An 18351-nucleotide genomic window follows, 5' to 3' on the forward strand; every position below is an offset into this window, starting at 1 on the left:
CACTGTTCAATAAAGAGCAGTATAGTGATGGAGCGTTTCTAATCAGCAAGAAGAGAGTGGTGTTCACACCATACAAGCTAGACTCAATACATTTTCATACAGAATCATGAATACTCCTCAAAAATGGGCCATGACAAAAATTGGTTGTGATGAAAAAGTTTCAGAATTACAGTAATAGATCAACTGTCTGAAAATATAATCAGGTAAAATTTGTAATAATTGAATATTGTATAAGTTTTCTGTCAAAACTATACGTTTTTAAAGACTAAAAATCATTATTGTAATCTCAGAAATCTATATTACAATTTATTAAGATGGGCATAATACATAATTTTTCATTGAGTTTTGAAATATCTGTAAGGGAAAATATTGATTTGCTCTGGAATGCTGTTATCATTATCACACCTGTACTTTTTGCACTGTTATTGTCCTTTTCTAGATCAGGAAGTTAGAAGTCTTTTTAGCAGAATGGTCTAAAGCAGGAGTTGGCAAACTTCTTATACAAGGATCCTGATAATAAATATTTTGGCTTGGCAGGGGATATAGTTCCTGACTCAGTGCTCAGCTCTGCTGTTAGATTAACAGCTATAAACAATATTTAAACCAAAGACTTGCTGTATTCCAGTAAAACTTGACTAGTGAACATGAAATTTGAATTTCACACAATTATCATGCATTGTGAAATATTTTTATTTTAATGATGCAAATATATAAAAAACTGTTCATAGGCAGTACAAAAATAGGAAACAAGTTGAGTTTTTAATTTTCAAATAACTGTTCCATGGAACTGACATTGAAAACTGTTTCTCTAAAGAATACCAAACTCTAGTGCCCATTCATACAGTGGATGGTATTGATGATGGTGATTCTATGTAAGAAAATAAATGTTAATTTGGTACATCTGCCCTTTGGGCTTCATTCAGAAGGACTTGGACTCTGAAATTGACTTGTCCTAAGATAAACATAATGACAAAGCATGTCTTTAGTTTATATGGTGCCCTGAGGCAACAGTTCACAAACATTGGTATGTAGTGTATTATAAGAAATGACATCAATTTCAAGATCTAATACACAAAATAAGGTAATTTGAACCTGCTACCACTTTTGATATGAAATGATCCCACATCATATACAGTATCCTCAGGGAATAGTCAGAGAAGGAACATAGTAAAGTTGTAACTAGAGAGAGAGAGGGTATAGCAATTGTATGTTTGCTTTTGATATTACATAGCCAATTCTGTGTGCTATTCAGAATGATTTCTCAAACTTTTGTGCAAACAAATTACCTGGTATCTTGTTAAAATGCAATTTCTGGTTCTGTAGATCTGGAATGGGACCAATAATTCTTCATTTCTAACAAGTTCCAAATAATACTGGTGCACCATGGGGTTCAGGATTCAGGAAATGACTTCCTGCTCTGCACAAATGCAGCAAAATTAAATGACATTCAGAATAGAATATGCATATTCACATGATACCCAGGCAGTTCATGTGCACATCCAAGTCTGAGATATACTGCTCTAGAACCAATTTCCATGACAGTGTTCTCAATACACTGGCAAGTCATCCAGCTGTATTAAATAATTCTCTATCAATAGTGAAATATAATGAGTGTCTTTGAATAAATAATGAAAGAAGAGAAGAATAGAATTTTTCTAAGGCTTGGTTTGTGGACACTGCTTCACACTGGCAAGCCTAAAGATTATTTATTCGGAAGGTAACCCTGTTCTAATGTCTAAAGGTACATTTGAATACAGAAAACAAAATGAAATATAGAGCAAGAGCTCAAAAGTCAATTATAAACAAAACCTTCTGATATTAGGGACTGGCAAAAAGAACTACATATTGAGCCACAAAACATGATTTCAAGAATGTTAAGTTTCAACGAAAATATTCTCCTAAATACTGGTAGTACCACAGTAGTGAGTAATCAGTGAAGCCACAACTTAGACCTGCAGCCCATCCTTTGGAGAGCTGACATAAGGTGATAATTCAAAGGCTTGATACTCTCTCCCCCAACCCAAGATTATAGACTAGGAAATTATATCTAGAATGGTATAGAGACATTATGCATGCACATATATATAAAATAGAAATGGTTCGTGGTTACTTGATAAATATATGTTGAATAACCTTAATAATCAGAGTTGTGAATAAATTCTGAATAAAAGAATTTTAATTTCTGTGATCATTTTCTTAATTTTAATGGTGACAGTTGTAAAATTTCTCAGCCTTAACAATTCCAGGTCTTGTCAGTTTTGTTTGTCATAGACTAGATGAGGGATTAGGGATATTATGCTTGTGATCCAAGTATTAAAAGTCAGTAAGAAATGTTTGGGACACAACACTAACAGCATGTTTTTGTTGACAACAATATTGAAAGTTTGAGAATAGAACCTAGAAGATTGAGCTCTTGAGAGTAGTACCTATTTAAATCAAAAGGCAGCACCATTTCCCCTGGCTCTGAGCCTACCCTGGCAGAGTGGTGCTTTTTGAGGGCTCTTGAGCCCTGGAGTGCACTTCCTGGCGCTACATGAAGGAAGGAACTTGGTACATTTCCTTGGTTCACAGACCTGGTTTTCTAAATCACTCAACTCTATTTCTCTTTTTCCTTTTGTTTCTTTTTATCATCCCTTGGCTACAGGCCTAGTTTTCCATCCACCACCAATCACCCTTAGTTTTCAGGTACATTCTTTCTCTGCCTCTGATCATAAAAACTCATCACAATAGTTTTACAATACTTCATTTTTTGAGTGAACTTATGACCTTCACTGAGTAATGTCTGTCTTTATATCATAGCTCACAATCATTGGTGCTTATCATTTGGCCCATTTTTTAAGAGGTGGCGGCAACAGACTATGGATCTGATCAGAACAGACAATATTTCATAGTCTGACCATTATCCTTCATTGACACTGAGTTCTCCTTTTACATCTTTTCAATGATATTTCCAACTATATTTCTATTGACTCCATCACTTGGTTATCGCTTATTTGGGGAAAGAATTTCCTTTAGTTTTTTTTTTTTTTAATTCTTATAGGTCCTATATTCAACAGATACTTCCCAAATTTTGATGACTAAGTGACTCTAAGGAAGGAAGAAATGTATACTAAATGTCATTCATATGCTCAGTCTGAGAATAGTTGGTCAGGCTTTGGTTGATGTATTCTCTGAAAGGAACAGTGATCACTTATCAATTACAAAATCCTATGCATCCACCTATAGCTAACACATTTTGTACACTTCTTACCTAGGCCAAAATAAGGCAAGAAGCTAACTTTATCTCAATAGACACGTGTACCTTTTATAACTCAGATGACCTGCTGTAATCTGTATTCATTATAAAGAACAACACTGCTATAAAATTGCTATAAAATTATTTTCCCCTCACTGACCTAAAACTGTTGATTATTGTTCATAAAATAATGTCTATAGCCTTAAATGAGTACATTTTCTAGGACTAGCTGATAATTTTTAATACACATATTAACATTTTTCAAACTTTTCTGGGTAAAAAGACTATATTTTCACCTCTAAAATACAAAATTCTACATGGACTAGATGATTTTTGGAAATACATAATCTCAAATAGCTTCCACTTATATTTAAGATAAAGCTAAAATTAAATTTATTTTGCATAAGGAGCAGAGCTTTGTGCAAATATGTCTGCTTTTAATATGTGAATGAATGGAGAGACTGAGGGGGCAGTATTGCTCACTCACTGCTTTTGGTTTCTCCAAAACTCAGTAAATTTATGTATCATGTAATTATGTACATAATTAAAAATAATTAGGAGGTCTAGTTAGGATGAAAAACGCTGCTCTTAAGTTTGCCTTTGGAGTCACTTGTTTTTCTTTTACAGTCAGTTTTAGTTACTTTACAGATAGCTTAAAGGACTTCACAGTTAAAAATATTCTTATGGCTCTTGAAGCATTTGCCTTCATAAGACTGTCTCTCATAATGATCATTTTATGAAGGTAACTCCTACCCATCTCTCTACCTTGATCTTGCTCTGCCAGCATCTTCCATTCTTCATATTAGAGAAAACCCAAAGTTATTGGAGAAGTTTAAAAAACCATTTTAAGACTTATACATCTACTCATTAGAGCACATCAGAGCAGCTGTAGCCAAGGTTTAAACACTGTACATATTAATAAACTGACAGAGGTTTTAGCAGCTTTTCCAGAGTCACACAAGTACTAACTGAAGAAACAAGTAAGGTTCATCTGACTCCAAATAACAAGTATTAACAATAATAACAATTATTTACTGAGCACTATCTGCCAGCTACTTTACTGAGCATGTCCCAAAATTACCATGAACTGCATGAAGTAGATTTGTTTTAAATACTAATTTTCTTGATGAGGGGTCTAGTACAGAGAAGTTAAGTAGCTTGAGGGGGGATGAAAGAGAAGGGAATGATAATGAAAACAGAATTAAGGTGTATTATGTACTCCTCACAAGGAATGTAACATTATGTACTACAAACATGTACCGATAACAATAAAAATTTAATTTTAAAAAGTAGCTTGCTTAAGTCTACATTACTGAGAAGAGGTAGCATAGAGATTTGACCAGGGTAGCCTGAATTAAGTATCTATTTACTTAATCAAAATACTGTTGTAGGCACCTATTTTAGAATTATTTTAAATTAGCTACCAATACTAGTCTTATTAATGCAATTTATAATTGTGTATATATAATGTAATGATAAATATTAATATATTTGTACCAGTGTTTGCCTTTCTGAGCCCCTACTCTGAGATAAGAATGCTAGGTCTTGTGTGTACAGAGACAATAAACACTATTTCTGATCAAAAAAGCTCACAGTGAAGTTAGAAAATATGCAAGTTAATAAATTCACTATCGTAGTTAAGAGAGAATGCTTTACTCCTACAGTAGTACAGAAATATTTTCTAGAAGAAAACTTAAGTTACAGATAAAATTGTTGCACCATAACTGTTTGGAGTAGTGTACTCTAGGCAGAGGTGCAACAGGTGAGAAAACAAAGTGGCCTGTTAGAGGAAATAGCAGGACCTCACTAATGTTCCTACAATGACCCCAAAATGGGCACCCAACCTCAAAAGGCCTTCAACATTTAAAATTTATTTTTGTCATCAAGTATTTATTAAATGTCTACTATATATTAGGAACTGTACTAATTATGTAGGAGCTAAGAAAGGCACAATTCTCACCTATTAACCATTTACTATGCTATTTGCTCATTTGAAGAGTTTAAATTTTATCCTATCAACAACTCAGAGGCTTTGAATATATTGAAACAGGACAGCATGATCTAATTCGTGCTTAGACACAATCATTCCTCAGAAGTACTCTATTTCAAAATAGTTATATATCTCATGATCTGTTCTTTATTTTTATTTTTCTTCCTCCTAAGTTTATCCTTTCTCTAGTGTTTTTTAAATAGAATTTATGTTTAGACATTTGAGTTTACAGCAAAATTAAGTAGAAAGTAGAAAGATTTCTCATAAACTCCTTTCCCCCAAATAAGTACAGCTTCCACAACTATGAAAGCCCACAGTGTTATATTTGTTGTAATCAATACATTTACATTGGCACATCATTATCATCTGAAGTAGTAAGCAAAGGTCTACTGTTGGTACTATACATTCTTTGGGTTTTCACAAACGTAAAATGACTTGTATCTACTACTGTAATATCATACAAAGTAGTTTCACTGCTGTAATAATCCTCTGGAATCTGCCTATTTGTTTCATTTATAATGTTTTTCTATTATCATTCAGTTCAAAACATTGTTCTATTTCCCACTACAATTAGTCTTTTGACCATGGGTTATTTAGAAGTATGGTGCCTCATTTCTAAATATTGAAGACTTTCTGCCTATATTTCTGCTAGTTATTTCTACTTTAATATTGTTGTGGTCAGAACATATACTTTGTATGACTTCAATCTTTAACATTTATTGAGATACGTTTTAAAATCCATCATATGTTGATCTTCAAAGTTTCGTTATTGACTAGATCAAGTTGATTAATAGTATTTTTCAAATGCTCTTTATATTTGGTGATTATTTTATCTAGGCCCTCCATCATCTACTGAGAAGAGATGTTAACATCACTATATCCATCAGAGTTCTCCAAAGAAACGGAATGCATAGGATATAAATGAAATAGATATAGCTATACTTATTAAAAGATCTGTTTTATGAAATTGGCTCATATGACTCAGAAGCAGCCAAGTCCAAAATCCATCAAGTAGGCTGGTAGGGTTGTAGGCTCAGACTGCAGTAAATATTGCAGCCTTGAATTTGAAACTTTTAGGCAGGACCAGAAGCTAGAAACTCAAGCAGGAATTAATGCTTCAACCTTGATTTTTGCATTAAGATCTTTAATTGACTAGATGAGTCTTTGTCCACAGTATCAAGAATAACCTCCTTTAATTAAAATCAACTGATTATAGGTGTAACTACATGTACAAAATATATCCGAAGTAACAACTAAATTAATGTCTGATTAAATTACCAGAAGCTAATCAAGTTGATACATAAAACTATTCACCAACCACAAATGAAAATTGGCTTTTTTTCTCCCTTTATCCTAGCAATTTTAGCTTTATGTTTTGTCAAGATAAATTGATCCATTTATTATTATGAAATTCTTTTTATCTGATAAGGTCTTCTTTATTTGATTTTATATAAGCATACCATCATTCTTATTTTAGTTATTTTTCATAGTATTTTTTGCTACTTTTTCAACCTACATAGGCCATCTTTCTTTTAATAAAAGGCATTGCTTTTATTTAAAACAAAATGCATTTGTACAGTCTTTAAGCCACTTTCCTGCCCCCTCTTGGGCTATGTGTGTTAGGACTCTCACGACTAGCACCAGTGCGAATTTTAACAGTGTGGTGGTCTAGAACATGCCAGGCCAGGCCTTAAGAGTTACATACACTGTGGCAAATCACAACCAGAATAAAGTCATTCTTAATTTAGCACATATTAAAACTGCATATTAATTATATCTCAAACACATTTAATTAACGCAGGGATGCTACATTTAAGCCATTTTCTAGTTGTGAATAGTATTTAAAAACTACAATTTTATAAAATTTGTGTCTGTACATTAGTTACACAAAATACATACTTTGTAGACCTTTACTTCATATTATAATGCATAAATTGCATATTTTAGGCAGACAGTGAATATGCTGGTGAATGATAAAAGTGTTGTAATACATTATGGCATAAAAATAAGACAATATACACACATGCTTATTCAAGGACAACCCAAGCATAACAGACTAACAGCATTTTCCTTCCAACAATGATATTATTAAATATTAGGCATCTTTTGAAGGCCTGATTTTACATGGGGGAGGCAGCTGAATGGCTACCAGAATTAGGATTTTTAAAATATGACATCAAATTTAACGCACATTGAAACACATGCATTAAAATGATAAACAGACTTCATTTAGGGTAAGCCCTGGATACCTTTAGAGTCGATGTCTTGTTTCTTACAGTTTGGCTAGCATGCATCAGTGATGGTCTCTTCCTAATCTTCTCACCGTTTCAGTTTTCAATTCTGTGCCATCTTCCAGAGTCCACAGGTCATATCACAATAGCAGATTCAGAATGGTGCGGGTTAGTGCACATAGTAACCAGTCTGGTAAGGCAAAGAAGTTTTTCATGACAAAATGATAATGTCAAGCTTACTTTACTAAGCAGCATATAAGAACATCTTTAAAGTTAAATATTGTTATGGCCGTGGAGTTTCACTACACAGTATTTCTAATCACACTGGACCACTGGTAAGTTTATAGAACATCTTTTCATCTAAGCTCTCGTTTTGGTCTTATGCACATGTTGATCGAAATATGTAGCCACCAATGAACTCATGAAACACTCTGCAATCCACTTTGGTACAAAGGAAGGAAAATGGAATTCATCAGCAAACTCCACAGTGACCATTTAGATCTCCCAGTTGACATTCCACTGCTTCATGTTGCTGAATCTCCATGTTTTGATGACATCTCCTGTGCTGGCATCCATCCGAACTAATCTGCTATATGCAATTCCAATAAGGTCTTCTTTTTTGCCTCCCTGGAACCTTGCGATGAAGTGCGTGACGACAAATTCAGGCAGTGACTGCCAAGCTTGAATGATCTCATCTTGGCTTCAATCAGACTCATCTGAGCCACATTCTGATGGGCTTCCAGGATCCATACTCTTATCAAATCTCTTATATAGCCTGGTTGCTTGTTCTTGTACTTTTTTAGATAATAAGGAGACACTAAACATTCAGGATTTATAGTAGTTGTGATCTGTACTGGTATTAACTGAGGAGAAGATATTCTGAACTTCTAGGTTGTAAGAACTGTCTGCCATAGTCTTGCCCTTGAGGGCTAAACTGCAGGTTGCCATCCAGTGTACACACTATTTTTCATTGTCACAACAAAGCCAGATTTCATTCTTGTCCTCTACAACTGGAATCAGGAGTTTAATGTTAAATTTTTGGCCTGAAATGCTTACATCTGGGGTAACTTTACCTCCTTGCAGGTTCATCTGATGAGCAGGGGTGCCACTGGACTCTTCTTTGCTCTTATAGCTGGAAACAGACTTATTTTTGAAAGTGCACCAATACTGCTCGTAGCCTTTTAAAGTCAGCTTTTGGGGCTTGAAAACTTTTAGTCAGCAAGTTCAGGAATGAATGTAATGTCACCCAAAATTGTTGACATTTTATCCCCTTCCAAAGTAATCTCCAGGTGAGAAAGGGCAGCATAAACTTCATCAACATTTTTGTCACTGCTGTTTATGTGACTCTCTGATGTCATGATGGACAGCTTATTGATATGACACTGCAAGGCTGCAGATACCATCATTTCTTCTTCTGTGCTTTCAATTTCTTCCTGGAGAATGGCCCTTTTGGCCTGCTCATAAAGCTGACTGATTTTGATTGCATCATACTTTGGATTCAAATTTTTTAAAAAGCTGTAATACTTGAAATGAGGCAGCAAGGCCCTCATTTTCTTTCACATATTGTTCCATAAGAGATTTTGAGGAATTGAGCTACCCTTGGTTGATTTTTGCTTTATCAAGAAGAGCTTGAGGCTTGAACTTTTTTGTCAAGATTTCTGGTGATGTGATTGGCTGACCGACAGCAAGGATACAAGGATTGACTTCTGACAGAGAACTGTCACCAAACCACGCAGAAGTTGGTGACAAAAGGCTTCCATCATGAGCAACATTGGTGGGGATTGTTGTTTTACTATACAGTCCTGGGCTTGAATGTATACTTCCTGATCCAGAAGTGTTAAGAGCCCCTCCAATTCAAGTGCTTCGTCTTCAGACTGGTCATCTAACTTTTTCTTTCTTTCTTTCTTTTTTCTTTGTTGGATCTCTGGGATTTTTTTAAGGAAGAAAGTTCTTCAGGGTGTCTAATATTGAAAGTTTTGCATATGTCAGAAACAGCTTTGAAGACTCCATCAGAGAAATTCACTTTCACCTTCACATACTTCACTTCAGGGGGAGAAGTTTATGCTGGGGGGTGAATTGAAGCTTGGCCTCTGCTTGAATTCCGTACTTATCCAATGTGTCTTAAGCAGCCAAGTTCTCTTTCTTCCCTCACCAAGGAGTTTGATCAGACCAATCCTTTTTTACATGGCTTTTTTCCACCAACTTGAACATCAACCCTCCGATGTGCACCTCCTGGGTCACTCGGATCACTCCTGGGACATTGTGGATCAGGTCCATCACATGATGCTCAGTTCCCACACATCTGCACAGCAGCCACTGGCCATCTTTATCCAGTCCAGAGCCATGGCTCCTTCCATTCCCGGCCCAGGGCTGGCAAGATGGCAGCTGAGATGGTGTATATGGCTCCTTGACCGGCTCACACCTGTACTGTTTCTTATGAAGAATATACTGTAGGGCTAGGGATTTAGTTCAGTGGTTCCAGCATCTGCTTCGCAAGCATAAGGACCCAAGTTCAATCCCAGGTACCAAAAACAAACAAAAAAAACAAACAAAACCAAGGATATATTATGGATCTTTCTTTTTTCCAGTATAACAATCTCTGCCTTTTGGTTAGAGTATTAGTTCATATATATTCAATGTAATTATTTTATGTCAGGGTTACAGCCTACCACTTGTTTTTGTCTTTGTAACATCTGCCCTCTACTTCAATTCTTTTATTTGCCTTAGGGTGAAAAAGTGGTCTATAGTATTCAATTTAATCTTTGCCATCAACTTTTAAAGATATGTTTCCTTGTTTTTACAAATTGCTTAGCCTAAAAATAATATATGTCAAGTTATCACAATTTACTTTCAAATATTATACTACTTCACAAAAATATGAAATCATTATAGCTGATTTATCTCCCCCTTCCTGGCCTTTGTGTTTTTATTTATTTTTTATTTTATTTTATTACAACATATGCTATAACCCTTAATAGAAAAAAAATCAAAATATTTTAGAGAAATTAAAATTGCTGAGTATATGTATTTAAATCGTACTAAAACTCTTTTATCTCTGCCCTTTTTAGGATTACTGATTTCTACAGATATGAGGTCATATCTGGTACTCTTCCTTAGCCTGAAAAAAATACCTTTTTGTGTAAACTGATCTACCAAAGCTCTCAGCTTTTGCTTACTGGAATTATTTTTATTTTGCCTTCATTTTTAGGGATATTTTTGTTGAGCACAGAATTCTAGATTGATTTTTTTTTCATTTAAAACTCTAACATATCATTTCATTGTCTTCAGGTCTGCAAACTTAGCTATTTCTCAACATGGTTTCTTATGTATAGTTTCTTTTTTCTCTGGTTGTTTCTAAGATTTGGTCTTTACTTTAGGTTCAACAGTTTGAGAATAACATGCCTAAAATGTGGTTTCCTTTGTATTTGTTCTACATTAGGGTTTGCATTAGTAGGTGGAATTTTTCTAAGAATTGTAATGCACAAGTCAAAATACACTAAGCAGAAAGTATGTGGGTGATTTTCTTGTCCAGATATAGGAGTATGAAAGACTCCTATGCCCAATAGACTTTGTGAAAAACTTAGGCTATTATTGTCTTAAAGCATGGTGGTTAGTAACTTGTGGAAAGCTAGTTGTCATTTTGGAAAACATAAGAACAAACTTTTAAAATGTCCTGATTGCTTATATTACCCATCAGGAAAATGTAAGATGATATAAGTAATTTAAAATATAATTTGTATAACTGAAATTCGTGTTGGGGATTTGCTTATTTGAGTAATTGGTCACATGTTCATTCCTTGTTGCTAACAAAAACATTTCCCATGCATTGCATTTCCCATGGCCAATGGCAGATGTTCTAGTCAAATAATCTAACAGCTGGTGCAGACATGTTCTGGAAATCAGCAGGCAGTTAGCCATTAGTAGTGATCAGGTATAGCAATCCAGCAGTCTGGATCTTTGACATGTAGATAAAGGAAGAACATTCAATGAGGAAAAAAAAGATAACTTCAAAATCCATGCCCTTTTCCACCTCTGATTTTATATTCCTTTTTGATAAATACCTATTCTGCTTTTGTAAAATATAGTAAGGGAAGAGGCCTCACAGACCACATCATGAATTTAAATTTTAATCTCTATACTTTAAATGGCTGTTGATAAAATCTTAATAATTTTTCTTTTGAGTTGATCAAGTCTAAAGGATTTCAAGCTGAAGTAACAATATTTCTTAATTTTTATCAGACTGCTAATTAATAATAACACCAAAGAAGTGTTGATATACATCCAGTCTGGAAGGATTGAAGTCAGAATGAACATCCTTGAACTCTGGTTGAACAGTTCATTTACATGTGGATGCACTGATTAAATTGGAATAATGTGTTCTTATATCCTGGGAGTAAAGAGATAAGTTCATGTATATGCTGGTTTGTATTCAAATGAAAGGAAAATAAATATTAATTTTGGTGAGTAAATTTATTAAAATTATAAATTTAGGTATTTTTCTTTAAAGGAAATATTGATTTAAAAATATTTTTTTCTAAGTAATACTAAGAAAAATAAAATTGTAAAGCGATCTTTGTATTTTCCTTGTACATTTTAAAACTATACCTCCAACACTGAATAGACACTAAAATATTCAACAGCTACAGTGCTAATCTCGTCGATATTTTTATTTGCTCTTACAAACAAAAGGGAAGTTTTTCATGCCAGGAAACCCAAGCCACAGATAAATATTTTTGTAATTTACAATTCCATGTTGCTTGTTATTCTGCTGTGTACCAAAATTTTAATCACCGAAATTTACAACACAATAAAATGTTAGGTGTTTAAAATATTAAGCAATTTACTTACAGTAAAAGTTCAACTAACAAAAAAAACTGAAATAGAAATTCAGGCTTCTTTTATATCATGATTATGATTATTTTATTCCTAAAGTTGAGAGCTATAGCATAAAAGAAATAAAACTGTGAATTTAATCATTCGTTGGTTTACTAACTTATCAATTCTTTTTATTAGGTGCTAATACTGGAGATAAAATGGTAAACACAGCAAATACATTCTCTACCTTTCAGGAGCAGAGTCGCCTCAGGATAGATAATAGCCATCAAATTAGGTAATTAATTGTGTAATTAGAATTGTGCTATGTGAAATTAGGTGGCTGTTCACAGTACTGACTCCCAGCTTCCTTGGGGAAATGATTCTTCAACTCAGATCTGAAGGAGGAGTAAGAGTGAGATGAAATAATGTGAAATAGGAAGAAAAGGGATAAAGGAGTAGGGGAAATGGGAAGGGTATGGGAAAGGAAAGAAGGGAAAAGAAAAAATATGAGAAAAAAATGGAAACAAAGTCTTTGTAAATAGGGAAGGCTGGAGGGGATGAAGGGAGGGCAGAGGTATGGGGAAAAAATAAGAACCATGATACATCATATAAAGGTACAAGATCCCAATGATGAATGTAACTGTACTGTATACCTAAAAATATCAATAAATTTAATTTTTTATAAAGTGAGTGGGACTCAGATGTAAGCAGAGGGAAGACAGTAGAAGCAACAGTGCAGACATTGGATAAAGCCCCTTAGAATCAAGCATTTATAGTCCTTGGTGGATGAAATACAGTGGGGTTGTGTGGAGATTTCTGTATAATTAGCAGGGGTGGGATCATACAAAATAACTGTATGTCTTATGGGGAATTCTAGTCTTCATCTTAAGAGCCATGTACATGTAGTTATTGAGGAGCTTTAGGCATAGAAAGACATGAAAGATTTTGCATTTTAGAAATCACCCAATTGGTGACAAAGTAGAAAATGGATAGACTAGTTTCATGGTAGATGAGAAAGCCCACCTAAAAGACTCTTCTAGAAATTCAGCTCCAAAACTGAGAACTGACTGAAAGTGGCAGGGACAGAGAATAAGAGATATTCAACTTAAAAATATTCAGGAAATGGTTCAACGGGAATTGGAGACTGACTAAATATGGTGGAGGAGGAGTTAAGGAGTTGGAATAAAGAAAGACTCCCAGTTTCCTGTGTGTTCAATTTATAGACATTAGTGTCATTTTTGAGGCAGACAGCCCTAGAAGAGGCTTGCCATTTTCTTCTGTGTCATAGGAGAAGCAGCAACACAGAATTGGGTTTAGGTAGACTGAGATTCATGTGCCTACGAAGAGTTCAAAGGTAGACAGGGAGCAAACAATTTTATATGCCCAGAACTAAAAGGAAACATAAATTTGAAAGAGGATAAATAAAGCTAGAAGAGTGAAATTGTCTCAGGAAAGTTCCTCAGCAATGTTCTACAGAATCTCTAAGATCTGTGAAATGTCAACAGGATTTCCACGTAAAATGATAACCAAAAAATATTAAACATCAATTTTTGAACTTTTTGTGCTATATGATAGACTGTGAATTAATATTTCTACAAGCTATTTTTTTGTTTTTTGGTACTAGGGATCAAACTCAGGACCTTGTACTTTGAGAGACAGGTGGCAGAACCACTGAGCTAAATCCCTGGCCCTACAAACAATTTTGTTGGAGAATCTTCCGCTCCATTCAGCATTGTGCAGGACAGTATGCATCTACATGAGTCCATTCTAAGATTTTGATATAAGGTGAGTGAGGTCTTGGGATAGCTGTTAAGTTTTTTTATGTGTGTTTATAGTACAACACTTAGCAATTGGTCCCCCCAAATTAACTTTCTGACCTCCCTTTATACAAAGCTGATGAAGGAAGCAAAAAAAGCTTTAATGGTGTAATAGAACATCAGAGGAACATTTTCAATCAAAAGAAGATATGTATACACACCATGATAAATCTGATTCATACTTCTCACTATGGCAAATGAAGCAAAACACAGATGAAGTACAAACAGCAAATAAATATATGAAAAAGTATTCAACATCACTATTCATTCCAGATATGCAAATGAAAGCAAAGCTGAGATTCCATCTCACTACATAAAGAATGGCAATTATCAAGAAATCATCCAGTAACAAATGCTGGTGGGGATGTGGGACAAAAGGAACACTTCTCCCCCATTGGTGAAAGTGTAGACTGGTGCAACCACTGTGGAAATCGGTGTAGAGATTCCTCAAAAAACTAAAACTAGAGGTTCCATCTGACCCAGCCATTTCCCTTCTTGGCATCTTTCCAGAATAATTAAAAACCTCACAACACAATGATATGTGCACACCCATGTTTATAGCAGCACAGCTTCTAATAGCTAAATCTTGGAAAAAGCCCAAATGCCCATCAACTGATGAATGTATAAAGAAGATGTGCGTTTTTTTTTTAAATAGTGGAGTATTAGTTGTAAAGAAAGATAAACTTGAGACACTTCTAGGCAAATGGATGCCACTGGAGACCATATTCTTAAGTGAAATAAATTGGATACATGTTTACTACTGTATTGTTTCTCTGGTATGAGAAAACGAAAGTGTAAATAAGGACCAAAATGTTTGAAAGATATTGTGAAATAGAAAGAGAAAATTCAAATGGGAAGGGGAACTAGGGAGCAGGGAGGGGGAAAGGAAGGAAGGGAAAAGAAAAAAACAAAAAGCAGGAAAAAATGGAAACAGGTTTTATAATAAGGAAGGGAAGAAAGGCTGAAGACAGGGGTGGGAAATGGGGGAAAAAAACAAGAATCAAAATATATCATGTAGGGGCAAGGATTTAGCTCAGTGGTTCCACCACCTGCCTCACAAGCACAAGGTCCCAAGTTTGATCACCAGTACCAAAAAAAAAAAAAAAAAAAAAAAAAAAAAAAAAAAGGAAAGAAAGATATATCACATACCTCATGTACAGGTACAAATTACATATGTTGAATGTGATCATTATGTATATTTAAAATGTACCAATAAACTTAATTAAAAATGATATGAAATTTGGCATCTTGAGATTTTTCTTAGTTACTATGCCTTTATTTTAACATTTTATTTGAGTTTATGTTTCACAAATATGTCTGACGATACATTGTGATGATTTCAGAAGTGACATAGGAAAGGAGACTAAGCGTAGGCCTATGGATGCTTTTGAGATGTTTAGGGACGAGGCATTACAATCTTCTGAGTTAATTCATAGCACTAATGAAACAAGGCATTAATAGAAGTTCACCTTTTAATAGAAGCTACTTATCAGTGAGTTTTACAGCCTAGTGGTCTTATTCCATTGTGCACAGTCTGTGGCAAATGACTAGCAAAATTGAAAAGATGCTTAACTCCAAATCACAGCCATTTGACAAGATGCTGATTATTTTTAATCAGTGATTTAAATGTCACACAAACAACATAAAGATTTTGTCTATAAAAAGGGTCATACTCAATGAAAAGGCTCAGGAAGTAAATTATTTAGGAGTTACTTAGAAGGCAATTTATGACCTATAAAAGGGAAAGTTGCAAAGCTGACTAGAATCTAATAATGATGGCAGGTAAAATTATAACTAATAAAATGCTTAGGGTAAAAATCCATTTAAGAAACTGAAAAAGTCCCTCTTTCAACCAGTATGAAATGTTAACATACTGATGATATGACTCTTCATACCGAAGTTATTTTGTGTAATAATATTGAACAGCTTCTCTGCACAGTTAGATGAATAAACAAATTTCACCTCTGAGTGTCATGCTGTAGCATCTGTAAGATTTACAAGTTATGTCTAAATTTTACAAATATTTTTACACTGCAGAACACTGGCCAAAACAGTAAAGGATAAGATATATTTGATCTTTCTCTTCATATAAAAAAATCAGAAAGTCTGTTATTTAGCAAAAACTGCAGTCATCTGTGTTGATGGTGCCCCAAGAAAATTCATGTTCATACTAACATCAAACACACTGATTTCTTCCCAGAAAACTATTGGTGTTTAAAACTTGAATACGAAATGAACAAAATATTTAAGTAGTGCTACCAAAATGGTGTCGCGAACCGGCGACGCAGAGCACTGTCCCGCAGTGCCTCAAACCTGAAAGAGCAGCGGGGTGGAGATGGGGCAGAGAGAAAGGAAGGACGCCAAGACAAGAGTCTGATCAAGGCGACGTTTATTGCCGGCAAGCACCGGCCTTTTAAAGGGAAAGGCCGAACTATTATGGGCTAGGATCACCATAGTAACCTCAACACCCGCTCCACGGGAACGAGGGTTCACACGGGCCTCAACACCTGGTCCACGCGGCCCGGGAAGCTCGCACTCTGCACAGTGGTCCCAGCGCGCCCCGCCCGCCTCCCACGCCCCTCGCCCGGCCCTCGGGGCTGTCCGAGTTTCTCCCGTGCAGGGTCAAAACAAGTTTAACACGTGCAGTCCTTAAAAAGGAACAAATGTTGTCTTTCAAAAAGCCAGTGGGCCATGGCTGGCTTCCCACAAAATGGTTAAACAAAGACTAGTTTGCTTTTAAGGTAGTATAAACACCTCAAAAGGGAATTTCTACATCTTCTTCTACACTCTACATGTTTCACTGACATGGCTGCCTTACGCTTACCTCTGGGGACACTAACACTAAAGCAGTTCCTGAGAAGGGAACAAGTCCTCCTCCTCTACAGAAGAATTCTGCAAGCAATCCAGCAAGTTCCAAATGCATCTGATCACCAATACCTGAGGAACTGGGCAAGGGAAGAATTTGAAAGAAATAAAAGTGCCACAGAAGAGGATACAACTGGATGATGATTACTCAAGGCAATAACCAGCTAAAGGAGTTAGAGAAAACACTTGCATTAGCAAAATCTTAACTGTAGCATTGTTCTGAAGGATTTCCAAATCTTCATGTGTTTTGTTAAGTTTAGGTTTAATGGACAGTTCAAAGCCAAGTCAAACTGTAGATACAATACTCAAAAACAATAAAGGAAAGCAGAGCATACTATATCATAGATAGCAAAGAAAAGCACAGTGAAACAACTGCCTTAGAACTGACAAATACACCTGAGTTCTGAAAACATTTCTGGATGTATCACCAGTTTTTATAAGAAGCCAAAACTATTAACAGCCAGTTTGCACATGGAAAGATGCTCAACACAAATCATCAGGAAAACTCATTTCAAAACCATAATGAGATAGCACTTCACTTCCACTACAATGGCTATAATTTAAAAAGGAAATAAATGTTGGTGGTGATGCGGAGAAATTGCTCAGTGGCACCTACCTGTAATCCCAGCATTTTGGAGCCTTCTCAAAAAAATCCTTCTGCATTTCCTGTAAGGGTTGTTGAGGTATATTCTTCAGCAGTGCCATGATTTGATAGCCAAAGGACACTAAAAAGACCATCACCGGCAAATCTGAATCTGTGCTGGAAAGAAGAGAAAAAGAACTGAATGAACACATTAAATACCAAAAAGAGCAAGGAAAACTTCAAGCAACTTCTCGAAGAAACTTTCACAATTACCTTAATTTTGATGTGGATAGAAGTAAATCCTGGAAGAATGTGGGAAGTCAGCCATGGCCCACTGGCTTTTTGAAAGATAACATTTGTTCCTTTTTAAGGACTGCACGTGTTAAACTTGTTTTTGACCCTGCACGGGAGAAACTCGGACAGCCAAAGATCTGTAGGAGTCAGGTGCTTCCTGTTAAAGATCTGACGTTATCTGTAGGAGTCAGGTGTTGTAACTCCATTTTGTTAAGTTCCTCCACCTATTTGGGAATCATGATTATTAGTTGCAAGTGTTGTTAATTTGTTTTTCTTGAGCCTGCTTTCTCTTTCCCGTGTGAACCCTCGTTCCCGTGGAGCGGGTGTTGAGGTTACTATGGTAATCCTAGCCCATAATAGTTCGGTCTTTTCCTTTAAAAGGCTGATGCCTGCCTGCCTCCAATAGACGTCCCCTTGATCAGACTCTTGTCTTGGCGTCCTTCCTTTCTCTCTGCCCCATCTCCACCCCGCTGCTCTTTCAGGTTTGAGATACTGCTGGACAGTGCTCTGCGTCGCCGGCT

The 18351-nt window shown here is 35.5% G+C and overlaps 1 long non-coding RNA gene and 2 pseudogenes across 2 annotated transcripts; 1 reads left to right on the forward strand and 2 right to left on the reverse strand.

The window, feature by feature from the left end:
- Window positions 1–1215: 1215 nt before the first annotated feature.
- Window positions 1216–17905, reverse strand: LOC117285982. 2 transcript variants are annotated; one of them, XR_004517092.1, is made up of 4 exons: window positions 17810–17905; window positions 17570–17713; window positions 7475–7646; window positions 1216–1417 (listed from the first exon to the last, which is right to left on the reverse strand). It is a non-coding gene; the product is annotated as an uncharacterized LOC117285982 (long non-coding RNA). The 2 variants fall into 2 exon arrangements; XR_004517091.1 differs by lacking the exon at window positions 1216–1417 and having other exon boundaries at window positions 7195–7646.
- On the reverse strand, window positions 7776–9801 carry LOC104863964 (annotated as a pseudogene).
- On the forward strand, window positions 16894–17159 carry LOC104863882 (annotated as a pseudogene).
- Window positions 17906–18351: the final 446 nt, after the last annotated feature.

The sequence above is a fragment of the Fukomys damarensis genome, unplaced genomic scaffold, assembly GCF_012274545.1.
Source record: "Fukomys damarensis isolate Sample0158 unplaced genomic scaffold, DMR_v1.0_HiC HiC_scaffold_14, whole genome shotgun sequence".
NCBI classification, from domain to species: domain Eukaryota; kingdom Metazoa; phylum Chordata; class Mammalia; order Rodentia; family Bathyergidae; genus Fukomys; species Fukomys damarensis.